This window comes from Meleagris gallopavo, chromosome Z, assembly GCF_905368555.1.
Source record: "Meleagris gallopavo chromosome Z, MGAL_WU_HG_1.1, whole genome shotgun sequence".
NCBI classification, from domain to species: Eukaryota; Metazoa; Chordata; class Aves; order Galliformes; family Phasianidae; genus Meleagris; species Meleagris gallopavo.
In genome coordinates this window covers 55596404-55622181 of record NC_139435.1, presented here as the reverse complement: position 1 = coordinate 55622181, position 25778 = coordinate 55596404, and the positions used below count along the sequence as shown (strand labels likewise).

The window sequence follows — 25778 nt, the reverse complement described above, 5'->3', positions numbered from 1 at the left end:
TTCTACTAGTTGGTTACCTAGCCCAGTCAAATGCAAGTCAATCAGCTGCCATCTGATGTGTTTTGCAGATGGATCAACAGCGATGTGTATCTGACGCACAGATGTTTCAGCTTGGATTGTTAGCTATCCAGCAATCTGACAGAATCCTGATGCTGATCATTTGCAGATGTTGCAAACAGAAAGAAATTGCTCCATCCACTGCAAACAAATTTATTCTTTTTACTTTTGGTCAGCCACAGCAGCAGTCTCCAATGGAAAGCAATGTGGGACTCTGAGGATGGTTGGGTTTTGCAGTTGGCTGCATTGTGGATGTTGCTCCTTTGAAATGAAAATCCCTGAAGCCATTTCTAAAGCATAGAAAGCTGTGTTTTAGCTTTTTGAAAGGCACCTTTGACTAATGCCAGCACTGAGGGCTGTGTTTGAAATCAAAGTCACAGCTGCTAAACTGGCTTCTTCGTACAGTGGGGAGAACCAGTCAGCTCACTGGGGATGTCCAAGGGTTGTGGACTCATGGGGCTGCATCTAGGATGACACATGCCACCAGTCTGGCAGTAATGCTAAATGCACTGAATACATCAGTTTTGTGTTGAAAATATCTGCACCAATTTTCTGGTTCCTTAAAAATCATAGGATGGGACCCAAAATATCAGATAGAATAGAGGTGAAATTCAATTTATGTCATTTGGATATGAAAGCTTGATGTGTTTGGTTTTCATTTTCTTCTTCATCATCACAGCTGTCAGAATTCCCCAGTGGCAGGGAACAGCAATCCCCAGCAGCAACAGGGATAGTTATGTTTTCAGGAGCCTCAAGCAGCATGCCTCCTACACCATTTCTACTGGCAGGTGGTGGCCTCCTTGGCACCCACTGCACTCACTTAGCAAACTCAGAAAGTTGTACATTCAGCTTGTGCCCTTCCCTGCTTGCACGGGTCAAAACCAGGAAGCACTGGTCCCTACTGAAACAACCAGTGTGACACCTGGGGAAGGGATTCATCTTCTCCTTCAGACATGCAGTATGTCCACATCAGGCAGCTACCTGTCCTCCCTCACACAACTAGACATAGACAAAAGCTACCATCAGCTCACTGAGGTGAAGCAAATCTTCAACCCTTCACAACCTGATTCACACTACTATGTAGATGTTAAACAATCTTTAAAAACTGTTGGGTAATTTTCTTCTTAAAGTGTATAGAGTGAAGAAGTCAACTGATCTCTTTTTTTTTTTTTTGGATTTCTCAATAGTATGTCTTCACTTGATCACCATCAGACCTCACCTGCTCACCAAAGGGAGAGTATTCCAAAAATGCAGACTGCAGATGCCAGTACTGCATGTGTAAGATCTGCTGTTGCAAGTAACTATCACACATTCTTGGAGCAGGAAGAGGATGCTTTACTCATGCAGTAGTTTATCTCTAGTGCAGTAATTTCCCCTTCTCTTGTTAGTTTCAGAGGTACAGAATGAAATTAAAGGTCTTCCAATAAATAAATAAATAAATAAATAAATAAATAAATAAATGAATAAATGGGAAGAGCTTGTGTGGGAGGAGATATCTTAGTCTGCCTGGTTCCCTGTGATCTCAGAGCAGGAGATGAAAACACCCAGTGCATGTGCATGTTATATGCTGCTTTCAGTTTGACAGACCAGACAGATATTATGGCAGCCTTTCTGATATTTAGGATCTTCCTGAAGAAATTATTTGCTGTTAAGCCACATAAGCTTGCATTTCCTGCAAGGAAGTATGATCCATGATTACAAAGGTTTCTGTAAGAAAATAATTTAAAAAAAAAGTCTCTTTAGACAATGAGAAACGTAAAATTGCTTTGTTTATTCAGTGCTACCGTTCATATATGAGTACTCTACAATAAGAAGTCCAACATACTGCTTTTACAGAACTGGAGACACTATTTTCCCCATGATAAAAGAGGGACTGGATTCTGCTACCAAGTTTTTAACATACAGCTAAGAGCAGTTACTGATGGTGAAATGTATAATATGGTGAGAGATGGTCTTCATTTAATAGCTTGGCAAACACTTCCCACTGCATTCATCACAGCTGGTAGTAGAAGGGAGGAATGGAAACATGCCAGTTTTACAGTCCTGAAGAGCAGTCTGCGATTTATCTCACTTGTAGAGGGAAGTTGTGCATTCCTTATCATTATGCCTGTCGCTTCAGTCGATCAGTGAAAATAATGCTTTGTTTGGCTTTCCACAAACCTAAACATTCCAAGAATAATAGTTATTGCCAGGCAAAGCAATTAATGGAAAGGCACCTCAGTTCTGAGGCTGTGCCAACAATAGTATGTTAAAAAGTGTATTTTAAGTGTGTCATAAGTTGCATTTACTGCTGAAAGCTACAAAGGTAATCAAATGCTTCACCAATCACAAAACGTACGCTAGGGCAAATGTCAAACTTATTTGCAAAGTTATTAAATGTAACAATCTCTACAGATTTCGCAGTTAAATACGTTACTTTAAAAATGCGTCTACTTAAAATTCTTCCACATTAAAATGGTCCAGAGGAAGGCCACTAAGATGATCAGAGGGCTGGAGCACCTCTCCTATGAGGAAAGGTTGAGAGAACTGGGCTTTCTTGACTTGGAGAAGAGAAGGCTGTGGGGAGACCTCATTGTGGCCTTCCAGTACTTGAAGGGAGTGTATAGACCGGAGGTGGAATGGCTGTTTATGAGGGTGGACAGTGATAGGACAAGGAGGAATGGTTTTAAACAAAGACAGAGGGGGTTTAGGTTAGATATTAGGAGGAAGTTTTTCACCCAGGGGTGGTGACGCACTGGAACAGGTTGCCCTGTTAGGAGGAAGTTATGGATGCCCCATCCCTGGAGGCATTCAAGGCCAGGCTGGATGTGGCTCTGGGCAGCCTGGTCTGGTTGGCAACCCTGCACATAGCAGGGGGGTTGAAACTAGATGAGCATTGTGGTCCTTTTTCAACTCAGTCATTCTATGAATCTATGACCTCAAGACAATCAGCCCCTGCAGAGCATATCTACCAGAGTACAAGTCTTCCTAGACTATTTCAGTTCTGCAGACCTCTACAGAAGTCACCTCATAGAGTTTGATGGCAGAAGTGTAGCCTCCACAATAAGAGATAAAACAAGTGAATTCCCAAATTGTTGGATGTGGTAGTAGAAAGACTGGTGGCACGAATCAGCCTACAACCTCTGAATCAGCCTACAATGTCACTGAAAGGAAACAAGCTCCTTAACTATCAGATCTGAAAAGTACAGAAAGCCACTTGGCTTTACCTTGCCTGGGCCCTTGCTCATTGCAATCCTTAGATACACAGGGTAGCCAACAGTGGTTTTCATATGTAAGAAACCTTGGCAAATGTCCCAGCAGTTTGCTGCAGCAGTCAGAAGCCTGACTCTACTGTACTGCAGTTTGACATGACAAGGTTCCTCAGGACTTCTGCGACAGGTTCAGACCTACGTGAACAACCTAAGCTGTCACACCCCACAAGAAGAGGGCAAGAAAACACGGGCAAGCATCTGTTCAGCTCTGTGCACAGACTGTGCACAAGGAAACTGTCCCAGAAGCTGGAAGTGCTGCTGGGGATGGGTAGCAGCTGCAGGGAAGAAGTGTGGGACACATCAGGAACATGGGCCCTTTATGGTGCTGTCAGCAGACTGGCAGCAGCCACATGTGGCTCAGTCAGGCATGCAGTGAAAGGCCATGCAGCCCTCACCTCCAATGAATGGAATGGAGAGGATCTTTGAAGTGATTTTGCACAAGAGGGAGTTTCTACATCCTTACAGCTGTGTCCAGCTTCCTCTTGTCCCCAGTGACACTGGAAGACAAGACCAGTAGCACAGACAACAGAGACCTTGGTACACAGAGGGACCTTCAAGCAGTTGGTGGAGGAAACGTGGCTTCACATGAAGATGGAGATCTATATCTAGAGATCTTCACAGCCAAAGGAGACAATGAGTTATTGTGCTTGAGACATAATTTGCCATTACTTATAAATTGGTCCTGCGATGCTGTCATCCTGAATTTCAATTTCCCTGGCATCCAGCTCACTCAGTCCTGTCACAAAACCAACCCCAGGGCCCCATGTACTCTGGGTCATGTCATTTTGAGGAATGGGAGAATGGTGCTGGGCTCCACAAAATATGCCAGGCAGAGAAGGAGTGGCAAGCAAAGCCTTAGGCTGGCATCTCCCCACTTTCCTTTATACCACACAGACCCTTACCATGCAAGGGTACCAGAAGTTACAGCATAGTTTAAAAGACCAGAATGGGAACATTCCTAGCTCATCGCAGCTTCACAAAAGCTTGCTGAGTAGTATTTCTAGTTCTACAAGGGGGAAGGACATCTTATCTCCTTCTACCATATTCAGTATGCAGTTACTTGCTGTGTTTCCAATGGTGGTGTGTGTTGCACATTTCATCAAGTCTTCACCTGATACTCTGTGTGTCACCAGACAATAAGGGTGGCAGAAAGTCTGCCCTGTGTGTGTATGAGCAGCTCCTGGTATTCCCCATCTGTGGCAGAACAGATCTCATTCTCTACAGAAGCCACTTTCAGCTAACTCAACCCAGCAAAACTCTTCATGAAAGCAGCATCAAAATGTGCATCTCAGGTGGGCTAATTAGAGGTGAGATATGTTCCCTCAAAGCTGGCAGCACCAGCTGGCAGGGACATGGGGTCAGAGTGGCTTGGAGAGGCACAGAGTTATTGTTCACCGGAGTTAGGGCACAACGGCTTTGTATGCATACGCTGAAATCCTGGCAGCTACTAAAAGCTCTGCTGCATGCCAGACTGGCAGGGCTTCACTGGGCGTGTAAAATTCAGTTTCTGCTGGGCCAAATTATGTTCTTAGTCATAAAGCACTTTAAATCAGCACAAATCTCTTTATTGCTCCTAATACCTCCTTGCCACATTATTCTGAGCTGATACATTCCCCCCTCAGAAACATCTAATATAAGTTACTCCTTGTGGAAGAGAAAGAAGCAATACTCCTCTGTCCCCAGCAGATCATCCAGGGATGCACAGGAATGAACCAGTGCCTGTAATATTACCACTGCCTCCATGAGACAGCTCAGAGAAATCCAATCCCACTCTCCTTGAAACACAAAAAGAGAGGAAAAAAAATCTCAGCTACTTGCTTCCCATCTGGTGTTAGAGGAACGTTTGACTTCTCCCCTCCCAAAGCACTCTTTCAAGGGCTATTTGAAAAGAAAGCTCCATGGTTATAAATCTCCCTGGAACCACTTGCACACATGGCCTTCATGTTAATGTACCATGACAAACTTTTCCCTTTCCTTTAAGCAAACGAAGGGTGAAGGTGTACAAACTGAAGTTTCTGAGGTCACTGGCTCACAGAGCTGGGGGTATGACATATGCTTTACGTTGCTTTAAGCTTCACATTCTGAAGCCTATGCAGACATTCATGTCTCTCAGTGCTGGGCTCACACCCTCTCCTCCCCACTAAGTCCTCCCAAGCTCTTTTTGTTAAGATGCTTAATAATGATACAAATCAAGGGCAACATCAGAGCCAGCATAAGTATTCTGATGAATGTGAAAGCAACAAAAACAAGAATGTCATCAGGCTTCATAATCTGAAAATAAGACACTTTTGGCAGAAACAGCCATTTTTTTCTGGGTTTCCTTATCCTCCTGAAAGAACACAAATTATTCAGACATGTTTTCACTTAAAATTCTATTCAAAGAGGCCTCATGAAACACAGACTGACATCATGGTTCTGCAGGATATCATTTTAAGTATCATGTCCCCACTTGCCTTCTCCAGCCTTCTCACCGCCTTGCCTTCCTCACACCCCTGTCCCCACTTCATTCGTGCATGCTTTTTAGAGAAGCAGTAGTTTTTGCTTCCTAATGCTGGGAATTTCTTCTCCAAATCAAGATTTTTTTTCCCTTCAAAGAGGCATTTAAACCCTCTCAAAGTCAAGGATTAAGAACAGGAAGAACATTAAATAGTTTTATGCATATGGGAGTATGTGTTGGGGTGTTCCAGAAGTGGGGAGCTAAAATTTATAGCATTTTTGAAGTAAAGCGGTCTTAGATACTAAAATCCCAAAAGTTCTCAGAAAGATTTGGCAGCATGGGGGATCAGGACAGTACTGCCTTTCTCCCATTAAACAGCCATTCACATCACATAGCAGCAAAGGAGATCCAAAGGCAATTTTCTGTCAGACACTTTTGGCTCCTTCCAGGAACAGCAGTTTTTCAGGCTGAGAATTTGAGGTAAGAAATTTCAAAAGGCTTCTTCTCCCATCTATACATAAAAAACACGAGGCGGAAAGGCTCAACACAGGAGACTGAATACTTTTCATAGCTGTTGAATGTGTGATGTTTTTCTCCGAGAGAAAAGAAACAACACTAGGAGTAAAGAGTGTATGATTTTCTTTTTCCCATCACACGGGAAACCTACCTCAGACATATATAAGAGTGTGAAGAACTGACAAAAAATACAAAGACTATCAAAGCCCACAAAACAGAGAGGAGAAAGATGAGAAGAGTGAAAGGTCTGTCTTCATCCAGAGGTCCACTGATGAGAAAATACAACTCCTATTTCCACTGACAACAGGATGTTGAATATCTAGAGGAGTCCAACTGTTCCAGCTCACAACATAGTATGTGATGTCATCTACCTGGACTTGTGCAAGGCCTTTTACATGGTTGCACACCACAGCCTTATATCTAAATTAGAGGGATGGATTTGAAGAATGGACAATTAGATAGATAGTTGATTGGAAAGTCACAGCTGGAGGGTTGGGGTCAGCAGGTCTATGCCCAACTGGGGGCTGGTGCTGAGTGATGTCCCCCAAGGGCCCATTCTGGAACAGGTGCTCTTCAGCATTCTTGTCAATGACATACACAGTGGGATTGAGTGTGCCCTCAGCAAATTTGCTGATGACAGCAAGCTGAGTGGTGCAGTTGGTGTCTAGAGAATAGACAAACATAATCATAATCCTTCTGTTGGAACTAACAGATGTCATCCAGAGGGACTTGGGAAAATTTGAGAAGTGGGCCCATGTGAACATGGTAAGATTCAACAAGGCGAAGTGCAAGCTGTTGCACTTGGGCTGGGGCAATCTCAGATATGTGTATAGGCTGGGAGAAGAAGTTCTTGAGAGCAGCTCTGCGGAGGACTTGGAGGTTCAGGTAGATGAAAAGCTGAACATAAGTCAACAGTGTGCACTTGCAGCCCAGAAGGCCAACAGTATCCTGGGCTGCATCACCAGAGGGACGGCAGCAGGGAGGAAGATGTCCCTCTCTGCTCTGCCCTCGTGTGGCCCCGTCTGCAGTACTGCATCCAGGTCTGTTGCCTCCAGCACAAGAAGGATGTGGAGCTGTTGGAGTGGGACCAGAGGAGAGTCGTGAAGATGATGACAGGGCTAGAGCACCTCTGCTGTGAAAAAAGGATGAGGGAGATGGAGTTGCTCGGTCTGAAGAAGTCTCCAGAGAGACCTCCTTGATGCTTTCCAGTACCTAAAGGGAGCTTACAAAGAGGAGGGAGATCAGCTTTTTACAGAGTCTGGTACTGACAAGAGGGAATGGTTTTAAACCAGAAGAGAGGAGATTTAGGTCAGATGTCAGGAGGAATTTTTTTTACTCAGAGGGTGGTGAAGCCCTGGCACAGCTGCCCAGATAAGCTGTGGTGCCCCATTCCTGGACGTGCTCGAGGCCAGGTTGTATGGGGCCCTGGGAAGCTGAGCTGGTGGGGGCAGCCCTGCCTGTGGCAAGGGGTTGGAACTGGGTGGGATTTGAGGTCCCTTCAAACTCAAGCCATTCTGAGATCGTGGGAAAAATTGCTCTCAAGGCCTTCATGTTAACAGGTCTGCATTTCATTCAAGTAGCTTAGTGTTTGGAGTGTCCCTCCAGCCCTCTCTTCCACAATCAGCCTTTCAGCCAGCATTCAAACTGCATGTTTGGTTCTGAAAGTGTCCCAGATCTGTCCTGCAGGGTATATTTAAGAATTTAAATGGCCCTGATGAACTCATCTGTCCAAACCAAACTGAGCGAAACAGGACTCATCTAAAAAAATTCTGGATTTTTAAAATATTACAAATTTGTTTCTTTTTTTCTTGTTAGACAAAAGCTGCTAGTAATTCATGCAGGCATGGAGTGGGAATCCAAACATTACAAAGAGAGAAAGTTAAAGTTTAGAATGGGTGTTTCTAAGGCATTCAATTTAGTTCTCACACAAACTGCAGAGATGAAACTCCCACTAAATTAAATGGAGGCATAATTAGTCCAGACGCAATGGCTTGTTAAAGCATCTATAAATTTTGGGTATAGGTGCTTCAGCAAAGCCTGACTGAATGTTTGTTTTTGTCTTTTACGGGGTATGTATATGAATACAGAAGAGAAATTGCTGCTCAGTAGGACACAGTGGCCTGCTGAGCATTCCAAATCAAACTGATTCATAACCAAAACTATGGCAACACCAGTACCCATGATGTTTGGATATTTGGGGATGGTCTCCAAAAGGTCTCTCCTGAAGCTCCGGAGCTCTCAGTTCTTCAGATGCTTTAGGCTCTGAGGCAGATTTTGGTGACAAGAGTATACCACGTTTTATGAGAGTGTTCTGTCCAGTTTTTTGAAAAATATCTTGGGTAAAAACATCACAGAAATTCTCTCTAAAAGCTGCTTCGCACGCTCAATGCTTTCTCCTACTATCCCCTACGTTCTAAACATCCTGCATCTGTCTGTCACAGCGGCAGGGCATTTAATATCTAGTTTGCTGCAACAGGATGAATACTTCCAGGTCCAAAATATTTATTCCAAGTCTGAAAGACTGAATCATTTCTTACTGCCCCTTCCTGCTGTAAGACTGCTTTTCTGTTCCCTGGTCCTATCTATGGATCAAAAAGTAAAAATACCATTTCTTAGTAGATGGCACCACCTGTTTCATTGAATTTTAATTATTATTATCTTTATTTTTTGTGGTTAATGCAGCAGAAAGTAGTAGCCAACTGAGCTGCAGGACAAAAGGCTAGCAGCCCTAGAAAACGCCAGCTCTGGGCTTACTGGACACAAGAGCTCAGCAAGTATCAACACAGAAATACCATGCCTTCAGAAGAGTGAAGACATACTAGCATTTAAAGCAGTATAGCCATGGATAAGATAAAAGCAAGTAAGGCCACCCTTTCTCCTTGTGCCATGGGGATGGCTGCACTGGCAGGTCTTATCCCATGCTCCTCAGACCCACTCCTTGCAGGTTCCCTGATGAAGGGCACCATGTCCCCTTTCTCAATGGCATTGCCACTACCTCTGCGATGATGATGAGAGCATGGCCTGGGTAGTACAAGGCAACATGCTCTATAGCAAAGGTTCACAGAATCACAGAATCACAGAATGGCCAGGATTGGAAGGGACCTCAAGGATCATGAATCTCCAACCCCCCTGCCATATGCAGGGCCACCAACCTCCACATTTAATATTAGACCAGGCTGCCCAGGGCCCCATCCAATCTGGCCTTGAACACCTCCAGGAATGGGGCATCCACACCTCTCTGGGCAGCCTATTCCAGCACCTCACCACTCCCCCTGTAAAGAACTTCCCCCTGACATCCAACCTAAATCTTCCCTCCCTCAACTTAAAACCACTTCCCCTTGTCCTGCTGTTATCTACAGTTTCTAGGAGTTGATTCCCCTCCTGTTTGTAGGCTCCCTTTAGGTACTGAAAGGCTGCAATGAGGTCACCCCGCAGCCTTCTTTTCTCCAGGCTGAACAAGCCCAGCTCCCTCAGCCTGTCTTTGTAGGGGAGGTGCTCCAGCCCCTTCATCATTTCTGTGGCTCTCCTCTGGACTCTCTCCTGTAGCTCCCTGTCTTGTACTGGGGGCTCCAGACCTGGACACAGTACCCCAGATAGGGCGCCACAAGAGCAGTAGAGTAAAGGGGGACAGTCACCTCCCTGTCCCTGCTGGCCACCCCTTTTCCAATGGATCCCGGATACCATTGGCTTTCTGAGCTGCTACAGCACACTGCTGGCTCATGTTAAGCTTTTCATCTATCAAGACCCCCAGGTGCTTCTCTGCAGCACTGCTCTCAAGAACCGCTCCTTCCAGTCTGTATGGATACTTGGGATTCCTCCGGCCCAAGTACAAAACCTTGCACTTTGCCGTGTTGGACCTCATTATGTTCACCGAAGCCCACCTTTCAAGCCTGTTGAGGTCCCTCTGAATGGCATCCCTTCCTTCCACCGTGTCAACCGCACCACTCAGCTTGGTGTCATCAGCAAACTTGCTGAGGGTGCACTCGATTCCGTCATCGATGTCATTGATAAAGATGTTAAGAGCACCGGTCCCAAGACAGACCCCTGGGGGACGCTGCTCATTACCGGCCTCCACCTGGACATAGAGCCACTGATGACCACCCTCTGTCTGCGGCCTTTCAACCAATTTCTTATCCATCGAGTGGTCCACCCATCAAATCTACATCCCTCCAATTTGGAGATAAGGATGTGGTGCGGGACCATGTCAAAGGCCTTGCTCAAGTCCAGGTAAATGACATCGGTCGCCTTTCCCTTGTCCACCAATGCCATCACTCCATCATAAAAGACCCACCAGATTGGTTAGGAATGACCTTCCCCTGGTGAAGCTGTGCTGGCTGTCTCAGATCACACACTCATTCCTCATGTGATCAAGCATGTCATCCAGGATGATCTGTTCCATGATCTTCCCAGGCACAGAGGTGAGACTCACCAGCCTGTAGTTCACCAGGTCCTCCTTGCTCCCTTTTTTATAAATGGGCAGCAGGAATGCAGGTATTGTTGAGATGTGGTGTCCCGGGTGATTTGGGCACCATTTTCAGCTATACACAAGTTCTTTGTGACTATGGGCATTGCACACAGCCTCTCTGAAGCTTACTTCAGTGCCATTTTACACCATACAGGTTGGAGACGGGCATGCATGACACATTACAGCCTGTGCATGTGTTGATGTGCACATTCTGTGTTCAGTGCTTCCCAAACAATTACAGTAATCCAGATTCAGCTCTCCTCTTCCAAAGCAAACCTGGAATTAGTAATAGTTGTAACCTATATTCTTGACAGTAGTAATTGAAACAAGCATACATTGGCTATTCTCATGACAGAAAACCAAGTTCAGACCATCTATTCCCACACTGAAAAATGCCCACCAGGAATATTTTTTAGAATTTATCAGGCCTAACTTCATCTGAAAGTTTGATCTCTTTCTGATATACTCTTTCCAATACTGTTTTGTTTCCAATGAACAATTCCTTACTAATTAGAAATAAAAGGCAAACTCTTGAATGTGAGGTCAAACTCATGTTTTATGCATGAAGCATTCTATCAATCACTCACTTTCACCAACCAGGAAGGGAGAGAGTCAATTGCCTTTTCCCTAATGGGATGCGCTCATGATGGTGGGCAGGACCACTGATACCTCTGTAAATATAGAGGAATGTCTTATCAAGCCCAGCTCTTGTCTGATTTCGGTCTGGCACTGGTAAACTGGGAAACTGGGAAGCCCTGTCTAAGGAAGCTTTAATGGGAGGCCATGAGTGGCACGTAGCATGGAATTGTTCCTTTTCCCAGCTGTGACAGTCACCAGGCCCCAACAACATAGTCAAGACTAGCCAAAACAACACTAGGCAGCAGTGGCGGTGTTCATGTTGCATTTCCTTTGTCTGTTAAACTCATAGAGAAAATTCATCCAGCAATAGCATTTTCTTTTGACTCTGGATTACAGTTGATTTTAAAGAGCTTTCTAATCTCATTTTAAAGCCTTTGACTGCTGGTGAGTCCTAAACCTGCTCTGCCGCGCTGCTCAATTACCCTCACAGCTGGGTGCCTGCCGAGACTAGCATTTGCCCCTGAAAGCTGAACGAAGAGTCCTGACTGAAGGTAGACTGCTGGTGGAAAATCTCATTTCCAGGGGAGGAGTCTATAACTTACTTTGGAAAAATAATTTGGCTTCAGCTGCATCAGTTTTGCCAATGTCTTTGAGTCAATTACCAGGTTCCCCTGCTTTGTTTCTGATGACAGAAGAGTTCTTTGCATTTATAACCTGCATTTTGTTTTACTGAATTTTTGCAAAGTGTCTCAATTTTTTTCAAGTCATTTCAACTTGTCCCGTGGTTAATTGTCTAATTTCGCTGTTAGCATGATGGCATCTGAACATTTGCCAGAGCTGAGACTGAAGTTTATTCAGAGTTCATTTCCCAGAAGGCCATACTGCACTGTTTTTCCACCGCCATCCTCCCAGTCCACAAACTGTTCTTTTCAGTCGTTTTCCACCTTGGCTTGGATTTAACTCTAGTTAAATCATGGTACCATTTCCATCTGTCTGTGACAGCTCCTGCAGACATTCATACCTCTTCTTATAGGTCCTTCCTTCAATTAGTGAGGCAGACTCCGTCGTGTAGATTCCACTCTTCTTCCCAGTGAAAGCCCACTAACCAGCCCAGGGCTAAAACTGTCATTTAGTTGGCCACTGGTATACCCAATCCCAGCCCGTTGCTAAATGACAGCCTAAGATTTCCGTGATTAGCAAGGGAGATTAGAAATTTCATAATAGCTGGCTGCCCCTGTAGAACAGCCACAATGTTATGCGGTGTTACTGTTACGTGAGAAACACGCTTAAGATCAAAGATTTCTAATCAGGCAAAGATCTCTGTGAAGAGCAGTTTATTCATTATTGTAATAATGGGTGTGCAACCCACTACTGATAAGGGAGAAACTGCATAACCAGTCAGTGAAATCCATTCTGTTATATATCCTGGGTCTGATGCAAGTAAAGTCACTAGTTGAGTTCACAATCTTCTGATGCTGTTGCTTCACAATTTTCTGATGCTTCCATACAATGCCTGTTACCGACCCATTGTCTTTGGGTATGTTCTGTACTTTTTACGACGATAAGAGGACAGTATTTTCAACAGTCTGCACACTAGTTCTGTCCTGTACCTGCCCCTAAGTATACAATTGCCTTACCTAGTGCCTGTGCCAATTTTACCCAGGTCGGAATGCCCCAGTCTCAACTTTACTCTGTTCAGCGACTTTCTTTGTGAAAGGCAGCTTATCCTATGCTACATACAGAAATACTGGAAATTTCCACTGCAAAAACACAATCTACCTCTCACAGTTCCCCTCTTTTTCTTTTACCCTTTTTTGTTTTTGCACTAGACTATGAAATATTTCTAATATAAGAAAACTACCTTACTAACTCGACCTGATGATTGATAATAATAATTTATCAGAACTAATCATCTTGCTATCCTCCATACTCTAATACATATATTGATTATTAAGAATAACAATTTCTTCACCCTTGTATGGTTCATCCCAGTATGAACAGGTAGTAAATCTTAAATCAGAGCATAATGAGTATTACTGGTTCTAAGCTACTAAGGGATGTGGGGAAGATGGGGAAGTTAGTGATAGTAAAGAAAGAAATTCTAGCGAACAGTTTACATAGCAGGGATAGTCATCACCAGGGAACCTAGCGATGACTCACTGGTCCATGGGGAGGCAGCAGGTTGGTCAGTGACATCCCGTTGACTTACATGGCTGCATTTTGGCAGATGGGATTCCCTGTTCTTCCTCAGAACTATTCAGGCCTGACTACCCAATTATCAGGGGCATCGTGTCCTGTCTATCACGGTGATGGTAGCTGTCAGGGTACCCACATTTTTGTTCATCAGGAGGAACAGCGCATCTGTCCTCTTACCACTGTGCTCATGGTAGTCAGCCATTAACTTCAAAAACTTGTTGGGCAGGTCATGACTTGGATGGGTGCTGCTGAACAGGCTTTGAGCCAAGCATTCTCCAGCTTCTCAGGTCTCAGATGGCTGCTTCTGAACAAGTTTTGAGCCAAGCATTGTTCCCACTTCTCACAGCATCCAGCAGTGCAAAGCTTGCTATCACTGTCCCATGGTGGTTTCAAGAAAAAAAAAGCATTAAGGGGAATGAGGGGAGAAGAGAAAGATACATATTAAAATCACACAAAAGCAAAGGAGCAAAATGTGAATGCTGCCAATGTGCATAACAGAACTTGCCTTACCCATGGATCACCAGGAGGCTAGAAAAATTTAGGAAAAGTAATCTAATACTCAGGCCAACTTTCAGACTCCTTGGGTATTTCGAGCTGGGCCAGTCATCTCAGCATGACTTTCACGTACAATATGGTGACAAGCAGTAAACACAATCCTTATTAGGATTAATAAGATCACAACAGAGTAAAGCACAGAATTAAAAACTCCTCTTGCTGTTGGTGACCATCTAAGGACCGTTTCCCACCACTGGTGTTCTCCACCCTTCTTCACCCTTTCCAGGACACGGTATCATGGTGAACAGTAATTAAAGTTTTCTGTTCATTATTCCAAATGTGTTCTAGCAGTTGGTACAGATTGTCATGTTGCAATACTTTATGTACCAAAGCAAGATTCATTCCAATTGGGACAGGTGGCAAATTTTGGATTGATGTATAATTGAACTGATATGACATAACTGGCACTGAATAATTAAAATCACATCCTATAACATTAGTAAAATTACAAACACAGACATTTGAACGATTGCTTGTATCTACATAATATTACCTACAAGTATAAAATTATAAGAGGTTCTCGTGCACACACATCCTTTTCCAATATAGATGAGCACTGTTTCAGGGGTCTCATTGGGATACCTCTAAAAATGGCAAATATTTTGCTTAAATGTCTTGAGTCTTGATGGTGTTACTCTCACAAATAAATCCTTGTTGTTCCCATATAGCACATGAACTAACATCAACAGTTTGCCATTTGTTTCCATTTTGTTGGGCCTGTATTCTGTGTTCTAATGAGTAGGGCAGAACTCCATTGTGACTCAGACCCAGTGCAATGATTGGGTACACGGTATGTACCGAAGCACTGCGCATTGTTAGGACAAAAGCTGTAGCAAAGTTATTAACAGGATCATAAATAAAATTAACTAGATGCCACTAAGATTGAAATTCTTTTTCAAATTTGTTTGCATTGTCCCAAATCACCCTTCAAATTTCAGCAAGTAAAGCATTTCCTTTACCTTCTACAACTAAGAGCTAAGAAGACTTTATTTTGAGTTATGGCAAGTGCATCTACAATTAACTGGTGGTCTTTTATACTAATTCTTTCCCATTGAGATAATACATTAGAAAAGAACTTATTCCCAGTGCTGATAGGGAAGACTGCAGGGGTGTTGCAATGCACATAGATCACTTGTTGCATCCGGCACCCTATTTTTATTCTTTGTTCTGCATCTCCCCAGAGTTGCGGGAGACAGCCAGCACTATCTCGGCCCCATTCATTTCCTGAATATATTTCACCACTGTGCTTAACCATGGTTGATAGGGTTAAGCCTCTGTTAGAATTAGAATTCAGCCCCATACGCCCAGTATGCCCAATATGGGCATGGGACTGTGACCAGCCAGTGAATGTGACAGGGCCAGCATAAGCAATTACAAAAATTAATCTGAAGAAGATGCCTGTGACATTAATGATACCTCTGGGATCTCAGAGAAAGGAGCAGGGTGAGAAGGGAACATGTGAGACACAGCAACAGGATCAGCATTCATTAGCATCTGGAAAACAAGAGACAGAACTTCCCAGTTCCAGAGGAACCAAGGTTAGAGAAAGCATAACTGGAAAAGAAAATAACAACAACAACAAACACTTTTGTGGTCCCAAATGAACCAAAGTTGGAAGGTGGGTGAAATCCAGATGATTACTTTGGTACATTTTCCCCTGATCATCTTGAGCCTTCCAGATGTATTTGTTAAGAGGCTTTTTGAGAGTTAAAGGAACAGGACCAATGTGCAGCAAATCAATCAACATCAGTTGTCTTGGGGAGTAATCATCCCAATAAGCATTTCTTTGAGTAAGGGACCGCGGGGCACAGTGGTTGCCAGTGGTGAAAAATATTCCAGATCCCCAATAACCCTCTGATTCCTTTTCAATTAACAGGATCTGTTCTCCCTGTTAGTGGCACTTTCCATACATACTCTGTCTCTGATTCCCTACGAGTGTGACCAAAATCTTTCAGAACAGGTGATCTCCTTGATACTAACTTCTGAGTACCCACCTTCACTCTCTTCATAAGCATGCCCAGTTTCTATCAGAGGGCAGAGAAAGGTCACCAGGTTCTCTGATTTGTCTTTTTGGGCTCTCACATCCTCCAGATTTTCTCCTGGATAAAAGTCACTACCTGGGAAACTAGTGTTTATCTCCCTCTCATTTACCAGCTGTTCTCTAAGGACTTGCTGAAGGAGGACTTCTGAATATTCTTTTTCTGACTGTCCCCTAAGATCTTCTACTTGGTCCTGCAGGTATATAACCAATTCCTGCAAGGAATGAAACAATTTGGGTTTCTGCTATGTGCTGTTCATTGCGGATCTCTACAGCAGCAGCAAGAGCAGCTCCTAGAACTGCACAAATGATTGATTTTCCCTCCCCCACACAAGTTTATTTGTGGAGAGAATTTAAGTGATCCACGACTCCCTCTAAGTTGGACCAATTGTTCTGTGCCCACTCCAGCTCCACGAGGGAGGGTTTGGCACTGTGATTTTCTAAGAGGTTGAGGAGCAAATTCCCTTTTTTTTTTTTTAACGATTGTGCCTCAAAATGTGGAGCAAAATCTTTGTGGGGGGGAAATGGGGGGGAAACACGTAAAATCAACAACTCAACAATTTGTTCCTTACACCCCCCGAAGAGTACACACATACTCTCTTCTACCAATAAGGCAGTTGCTACTACCACCTGGACACATTCAGGCTAACCTCAAGATACAGGGTCTGATAGCTTAGGCAAGTATGCAATAGGTTTTCTTTTGTCTCCCTATTCTTGTGTTAGAACACCTAAAGTGTCAAAAAGGTGAAATGGTTCCTTTAAGGCAGGCAGTTCTAACACAGGTGCTGTGATTTAGTCCCATTTCAGTACTTCTACTAATTCTTTTTCCACTTTTGTCCATTTTAATATGTTGAGATGTTGAGTTCTTCCTCTGATAGTTTGAGATACAATCTCTTTGTTTTTTTTTTTTTTTTTTTTTTTTTACATATGCTTCTATTCATAATCTACAGCATCCAATTAGACCTAGAAACTTTCACAACTCCCTCTTTGTCCCAGCCAAAGGAAGCTACAACAATGTCCTGAATTTTTTCAGAATTCTCTGTTTCCCTACAGAAATTACATGCCCGAGGTATCTAACTTCACTTTTCACATACTGCAGTTTATTTTTAAACATCCTTAACCCGTGTTTCCCAATAAATTCAGGAGTTTACTTGTAGTCTCTTTCAATTTGGATTCCTCTGTTTCACAAATCAGCAAATCATCCACATACTCTAACAGCTGTACCCCCTCTTCAACCTGAAACTTTTCCAAAACTTTCTCCAGCACTTTTCCAAATAAATTAGGTGATTCTATGAATAATTCTGGTAAAACACTCCTCTTATTGAGATCAGGAATTGGGTAAATCGAGCCACTCACATAAGGGTTAAGTATACTAAACTTAGAAAAACAATAAGGGAAGATCAGTGGGACATGCTGACCTCTTTGCAGTCAGGACCAAAGGAACTGTGCAAACATAAGGGGAGAACAGCCTGAAGCAACTGGTTTTGACCTGTTCAAATGGGGGAGCTACTGAAGGGTAAAAAGGTCAGACCGAGGAAGACTTCTGACTTCATCCCCACGACCACCAGAGGGAGACCCTCGCTACGAACTGCGCATGCGTCATAGGGGGTACAGCATGTAAATGAGTTCCTGGAAAAACAATGAATATGTAGATGAATCTTCTGAATATGTATAAGATCTGCTTATAAATCTGTAACGCTTTTGCTTGCTGGTGTGCAAGTTAGGAGGAATGATCCCCCTTGCACCCAGTGTCTGCGCAGCACTGATTAAAACATACCTGCTTTATAACTACTTTGTGGTTATAGGGTTTGATTCCGCAAGTCACTTTTGGCACCCCGGATGGGTCACCCTCTGCTCGGCTGCAGGACCGGTTGAGAAGAGGGACGCTTTAGGCGCGCCCCGAGATTTCTCGGAAGGACTCCCCTTCCTCATCCGATCACTGCGGGAGCAGACAAGGACCATCCTTTGGCGGACCAGGTATGTGTATGGAATGAGGGGAACCCGTAAGCCGTATGGAGACGTCCTACGCTGGGTATAGCCTTTGTGCTGCCCCTGGGCAAGTGAGCTCACAGGTTGGGTTGGTTGCCGGCTGGGGTAGAAAACTCTCTGGGGAGTTCCTACAAAGCGGACCTGTAAGTCGTACGCGGGGATTGGTAACATCAGGTATTTTGTTAAATGACTACTTGGATTCTTGTGGCCATAATATTGGGAATCATAGATTGTACTGTTATCACCACCTGTTGCAAGTGTTTGGTACCGGGTACTTGAGTAATTGCTATCAAAACACTCGAAAGGAGTCCGGAGCTCTGATTTGGTAAATTGTAAAGCTGGCATTATGTGTGAATGCGAGCGAATGTGTTGAATGCTTGAGACATGGCACAGCTGCAGTGTGAGTGCGGAGTATAACGATGATTGTTGTCTGTCTGTCTGTCTTTATGTTTTTGTATGAATTTATGAATGGGGATGATGAATCCGTTGAGAGATGCCCACTCCATTTGGGGAATGAGTGTCAACTTGTTTATGTAATACTGTGTTCTGTTTGTGATGAGATGTGTGAGTGCTGGTTCTGTGGTGAGGTGTTTATAAACGAACAAAATGGAGTGTTTGGGGAAAGTTACATGGTATTAAGGATTTATGGAAACTGAAGAAACTGTATTGTTTCCTTTGTGGGTTCTGAAAGGAATGTGAAAACTGTTTCGATGGTATAAGAAAGTGTAATTGTTAATGGTATACGGAAGTAGAATCAAGAGTACAAATAGTGGAATGGTGTACAAAGGAAAAAGGGTTAAAGAAGAAGTGAATTTATCTGTGCTGGCATGAGAGCAACCCCCCCGCACCGTTCCCTCACGAGCAGAACTTGGTGTGAGAGAGCGAGCCGGGGACAGAGACTGCTGCTGTAAACAGCATTATTGACAAAGGGGAAGGTGGAGGGGTAGGGCGCTGGAAGTGAGAATAGCCTTCATCTGCAGAGACCTACAAAACCCGAAATCCCAGAGTTAGCACTGGGAGCCTCTGGAGAGAAGGACGTGAAAGTGAAATATGATGTTAGTAGTTGATGTAATTATGAGGGTTTGGAAAGTAAAAATTTTGGGAAGGACACAGGCTGAGGAAGGCAAAGATAAGAAGGCTGAAGGGAGGTGAATAATATGAAGGAAAAACAAAACAAAAAAAAAAAACAAAAAACAAACAAACAAAAAACTGATTGAGAAACAGATAGTAAGGAACCTGGGAATAACAGCAGCTGTTACTGTTGCAGCACTAGAGCAGGGCTGCAGGACCCAAAGATCCACTCAGAGAGAGGTGGGGGGTCTGGGAGAGCCCAGGGAGGTCTCTGCCCCACTGGAACAAAAGCAGTGTGCAAACTGCAGGGAAATGGGACACTGGTGGAGAAATCTTACCAAGTTGAGTGAGAGGGAACCATCTTTGATTGCAAAACTGAAGGATTGGAACCTGGGAAGTTTACCCTAGGAGATCCACTGGTTAAATTCCAGCTAGGGGAGCAGGGATTTTATAACACTCGTAGAAGCTACTGCTCAGCAAGAAAAGGCATACTTTTGGGGATCAATTAAATATAGGCTTAGAAAACAAGTAGGAATACATAAATTCTTATACATGCCAGGCTACTCTGGCAAGATTTAGAAACAAATTTAGAAACAAATGAATACAGAGATTAAATTCAATAAAACTGGTGCTAAGGGTCCAACAATATTAACTGATTGAACATTGTAAGTCTGCCTTTAACACAAACTGGGAAAAACAAGGTTGTACCTTCAGAAGTTACAGAAATTTTAAATAAGATCTGCTTAGGAGAGTGGGTATCAGGTATACCTGGCAGAGCCAAAATTGCAACCCTAAATAGACTTAAGTTAACAGCAAGAGTTAGCCCAGTCAGGGTAAAGCAGTGCCCTTTGAGGATACATGATTGTAGAATGACAAAAGAAATATTCTTTTTGTTTTTTTCTTTTTTGAGTCTGAATTACTAATTGAATAGGAATCCAAATACAATCCAACTATAGCAAGTACTATAGTTTGGTACAAGATTTGAGGGTGAGTAAAGAGCAGTGGTGGCAACATACACTTTATTAACCAAGTTTAGGAATGAGTAGGTGAAGTTTACCTTCTGGATTTGAAGGATGCCTTTTCTGCCTGCTTTGGCCAAAGGTTTTTTGCCTTTGAACAGGAAGACCCTAATGGGGGAGAAAAAGACTCAATTAACCTGGACAGTGTTACCCAGGGTTGTGAAAACAGCTCAATGATTTTTGAGAGCTGGTCAACTCGTGAGCCTGAGACTTGGGTTCCTCCATCCCAGGGTAGAAATTTACTGCAGTACGTGGATATCACAGAAACAAAAGAGGACTGTGTGCAATGGACTGAGTTTGCTGAATTTTTTGGTTTAAATGATTATCAAGTTTCTCAACAGAAAGCACAAATAACTCCATAGCAAGTGACGTATTTGGTATATGAGATTACAGCTGGACTTCGAACCTTAAGGACTGTCAAGAAAGAAGCCATCTGCCAAGCCCCTAAGCCACAAAGTGCCAAGGAACTCCGTATGTTCCCAGGAATGGCAGGATGGTGCTGACTGCAGATACACAGCTATGGACTGTTGGTAAAGCCAAAATTTTATATGAAATGTGGCGGCAAGGAGGGCATTCCCTCAGCTGAAAGAAGAACTCATGAAGGCCCCCTGCTTTGGGGCTACCAGACATGACTAATCCCTTCTACCTGTTCTCGCATGAAAAACAAGGAATAGCCCTGGGAGTCCTTGCCCAGAACCACGGACCCTATCAAAGGGCAGTGGCACACTTCTCCAAACAGCTTGATGAAGTGAGTAAGGGATGGCCGGGGTGCTTGAGGACGGTGGCTGCACTGGTACTCAATATTCAAGAAGCCAGTGAAGTTATGCTAGGCATTACAAGAATAAGAGTTTTAATATCTCAGACCGTGTCTGCTGTATTGGAGGTAAAAGGGGGGCACTGGCTGTCATCCCAAAAGTTCCTGAAATACCAGGCCATCCTGATACAGCAAGATGATGTAGAAATAATTGTAACTAATATTGTCAACCCAGTATCTTTCTTTAGTGGAACTCCTGGAGAACCAGTATTTTATGACTGCTTTGAAACAACTGAAGCTGCATATTCCAGCCGGTCGGACCTGAAGGACAAACTCTTAGAAGATGCAGAAGACACCTGGTTTACTGACAGCAGTTTCGTGAGACAAGGAAACCGTAAGGCAGGATATGCAATAGCTGCTACTGACAAGATAATGGAAGCACAACCATTACCTGTGGGGCCTTTCCCTCAGAAGGCTGAAATAAGTGCCTGGACAAGAACCTTAATTATATGGACAGATGCTAATTATATATTTGGGGTGCTACATGCTCATAGTACCATCTGAAAAGAGCAAGGATTGCACACCCAAGAAAAACAGCATGATGTAAATCTACCAAAGAGCGTGGCTATTATGCATTGTAAAGGACATCAGAAAGGTAACACTGTACAGGAAACTGGAACTGAGATGATGGATCAGGTGACAGAACAGGCAGTTGAAGATGGCTTTAATTCCAGATGGTAAACTTAAAATCTCTGAAGCTGAGTCAGAACCTGTACAGTATTCTAGAGAGGATAGGAAGCTAATTGATGATTGAGAAGGGAAGAGAGCAAGCTGACAGATGGGTGCACGCTCATCTGGACACATTGTTATGCCCCTCAGTATTTTGTGGAAATTGGTTCTATGCAGGTGGGGGATGAGGTGTTGAGTGAGTATATGGTCAGCTTGGCAAAGCAGTTAAAGAAAAGTGAGAAAACGGTATTTAGTACAGGGGCACGAGACCTGGATGGTCCAATGCATAATGTATTACCAGGCGACTATGTCTATGTTAAATCCCTCTCAGATTCATCTTTGGAAACAAGACGAGAAGGGACTTATCAAGTGCTTCTGAGTGCTCACACAGCATCGAAGGTGGAAGGACTGATTGTCCATTGTGGACTGTTGAAGAGAAGGAACCTCTTAAGCTCAAACTTAAGAAGACAATATGAATATATTATTTCTTGCAAATAGTGCTTGTGTAGATCTTGCTTTAGCTTGGCGGGATAATGCTTTTATACAAATGACAGAAAATCTTACTCGGGTCGAATATTTTGAATTGTTGGGTGTGCACAGCCTTGCAAAGAGATGGAGGGATGGAACTCCTCAATATGGGATTCCGTCTAACAATTGGACATTATGGAGCGGGGCAGGAGGTAGATGTAGGTGCGTAAATTAAAATATGATTATAGAAATATAGGGACCTAAATTCAATTTACAACTTTGGGCAGATCGTAATATACAATACTTAGGAGAAATGGTACAGGTAGATCAATAAGTGTAGGGGAGTTTAATGTATCTCCTCAGGATGGAGTAGAGTTTTGTAATCTCGAGGGTCCAAGGAAGGGTGAAATAAATGACCCTTGCTTTAATATTGCATTTTATAAAGGGTCAGAAAAGTGCCCCTTGGGACCAAGGTTGTGGTGCTCTGTGGTGATGGACAGGCAAGGAATGCCCTACCAAGGAACTGGAGAGGACATTGTGTATGGGGATATTTAGTGACACATAATTCCTTTTTCAGTTCCTCCCCCTGGGATACTGAGAACTCCTTGGAAGAGGATGAAACATTTAAATAACACCCTCAAAGAAAAAAAATGATCGGCTTCCATAGCTTTGCTAGGCGGTTTATCCTGTTCTTGGGAGTAAGCAAATTAGAAAAGGCAATAGTTAACATTTCAGCTACTTTGTAGATAATAGAAAATGCAACTATGGAGACAATACGAGCATTACAAATAGAAGTTTCAATGTTAAGTAAGGTAGTGCTGCAGAATAGGATGGCACTAGATCTATTAACAGCAAAAGAAAGGGGAATCTGTGCAATTATTAATCAGAGCTGTTGCGCTTACATAGATGAGACCCATAGAATAGAAACTGATTTGCAAACCATATGGGAACATACTGAAGTACTCCACCAAGTTTTGTTAGATGATACTTCCTTCGGCTTTACTGAATTGTGGAAAAACTTAAGTAGTTGGCTAGATTTTGTACGGTTGAAACAACTTTGTTATACTTTGCCCTACTTGTTTTCATGTGTATAACTTTGAGATGTATGCTGTGGCTTTCTAAGGGTTGGGAGATAGCTAGGAAGATTGGAAGAAACATAGACTATGGCAGAAGATGGAGAATGGAAGTTATGTTAGGAATTCCCTTTCTCGAAATGGGATCATTTAGCAAAAGGCTTTTCTAGGTTTAAGAAAAGGGGAAAATTGAGATCAGGAATTGGGTAAATCGAGCCACTCACATAAGGGTTAAGTATACTAAACTTGGAAAAACAATAAGGGAAGATCAGTGGGACATGTTGACCTCTTTGCAGTCAGGACCGGAGGAACTGTGCAAACATAAGAGGAGAACAGCCTGAAGCAACTGGTTTTGACCTGTTCAAATGGGGGAGCTACTGAAGGGTAAAAAGGTCAGACCGAGGAAGACTTCTGACTTCATCCCCACGACCACCAGAGGGAGACCCTCGCTATGAACTGCGCACGCGTCAGAGGGGGGTACAGCATGTAAATCAGTTCCCAGACAGCAATGAATATGTAGATGAATCTTCTGAATATGTATAAGATCTGCTTATAAATCTGTAACGCTTTTGCTTGCTGGTGTGCAAGTTAGGAGGAATGATCCCCCTTGCACCTCGTGTCTGCATAACACTGATTAAAATATGCTTGCTTTACCACTACTTCGTGGTTATAGGGTTTGATTCTGCACGTCACTACATTACTGCTTTCGTCCTGTTTCTGGGTCCTCTCATTGAAAAGCAAAAGGATCTCAACTCTCTGAGTCTGAAACGCAGGTCCAGAAAGCATCTTTTAAGCCTATTACACTGAACCATTTATGTTTTTGTGGGATTAGACTCATTTAAGCATAGGAATAGGCACAACAGGGTTGTTGCTTGTGAACTATTTCATTAATTTTTCTTAAATCTTGCACCAACCTGTAAGTGCCGTCTGCCTTCTGTAACAGCAAAACTGGAGTGTTATAAGCTGACAGAGTTCGAGAAGACTGTTTTTATTACAGGCTTTAGACCTATTATCCATTCTAAAGTTATGGGATATTGTTGCTGTTTCACAGCTTCACTCTCTCCTTGGGCAGTTATTTTTAAGGGAGTAATTGTGAGTCCACTTCAGTTTCCTTCCCCTGCCCACACCTTTGGATTTATTTCTTTTTCATCATCAGCTGTTAACAGATTCACTGACACCTTTATACCTGTTCCACAAGTTTTCAACTGCAATCCTAATTTAACTATTAAATCTCTCCCCAGTGAATTGTCCCTGCTTTTAGTGCATGTAACAATTGCCCATTTTAATTCAGTAGTCTCAAAAAGTGAAACTATCACTCCCAATCCCTCTAGGGTTAAATTAAGTCCCAGTATTTTATAAGTTAAAGATGACCAAGAATTGATCAAACTGTTCTGTTAATCCAGTAAGATCTTTCAATAAAGTTTTCATTTCCCTTTTAAAATTTCTCACCTCTCCACTAGTAAGTGGGGAGTTCACATATCCTGTATCTCCTGGTAACATTGGAACTTCCCTAAGTGGATACATGGAAGTGTTAGTGGGGTTAATGGTGTTAGATTTAGGAATGGGAGAATTTATAACATCCCTTTTGCATTTTTCCAATTCTTTCCCAAGCTGGCAGAACATTTTCTTTTCAGCATCAGCACTAATTGCAGAGCTTGGTTCAAGTGGGCTGTTAAGGGGCTGATCTGAGCCAACACCCTCCATTCTGTCAGCAGCCTCCAGCCTCCCTCCTGTAGTTACAGGACTTGACTCGAGGCTACGATGGTAACGGGGGAGAACATTGTTCCACAGAGGAAAGCGAGTGAGTTTAATACAAGGGAAAGGTTCAGGGAGTAACCAGCTTAAAGGATCTGATCTGGGGTTTCTCTGTTCTTCCTTGCCTACATAATTTTGTCTGGCCATGATTAACTGCTGTATTCCCTAAATCCAACAAGCAGCATATGCGGACTCCTCCTCCAAAACAAAACAAAACAAAACAATAATAAATAAAGGAGTTTACAAAGGAGCGCACATCTGAAGCCTGACAAATGCGATCCTTGTCAGATGCATATTTTGGCCAAAATACTTACCTGCGGCTGGTTATTTAGGCCATACAACAACATAACATCTAGTAATTTTCTGTTAATCCTTATGCCTGGATGAGAAAAATGAGGTACTCATCCATGCCCATGACTTATTCTGTCCATGTCACCCCAAACAGAATATACATTAGTAGATTGCCCACCATCTCCTTACTCTCCTTAATGGATATACTGTAGATGAGAACATGGTTTGAGGAAGATGATGCAGAGAAAACATCTACACAGCAAGTCATTTAACGTTGGCTCAGAATGCAAATTTGAGATAGGATGAAAGTCTGAGAATCATGAAGCTATGCCAGTGGGGGCCATCAGAATATCTACAAGTGTCCAGTCTACACCATGTTCTTCTAACACACAGCTATAGCAGATGTTGAGATCTCATTCATTCTAATGCCAAGACAGTGCAGACTTACAGTGACACATCCTTTCTCTGGAGAGGCTTTGAAATTACTAAGCCATCTGTCTCTGCATTTCGTTGTTATCTTGGAAATGGATTTGCC

At 43.1% G+C, this 25778-nt stretch overlaps 1 long non-coding RNA gene and 1 pseudogene across 1 annotated transcript in view; both read right to left on the bottom strand.

Moving 5' to 3' along the window:
* Positions 1-1807: 1807 nt before the first annotated feature.
* Positions 1808-25778, bottom strand: part of LOC146542298 (uncharacterized) — a 29998-nt gene continuing 6027 nt past the window's right edge. Inside the window, exon 2 of the long non-coding RNA XR_014880657.1 lies at positions 1808-13874. This is a non-coding gene — a long non-coding RNA (uncharacterized LOC146542298). The remainder of the gene's footprint in view (positions 13875-25778) is intronic.
* On the bottom strand, positions 12623-25682 carry LOC146542299 (uncharacterized; annotated as a pseudogene).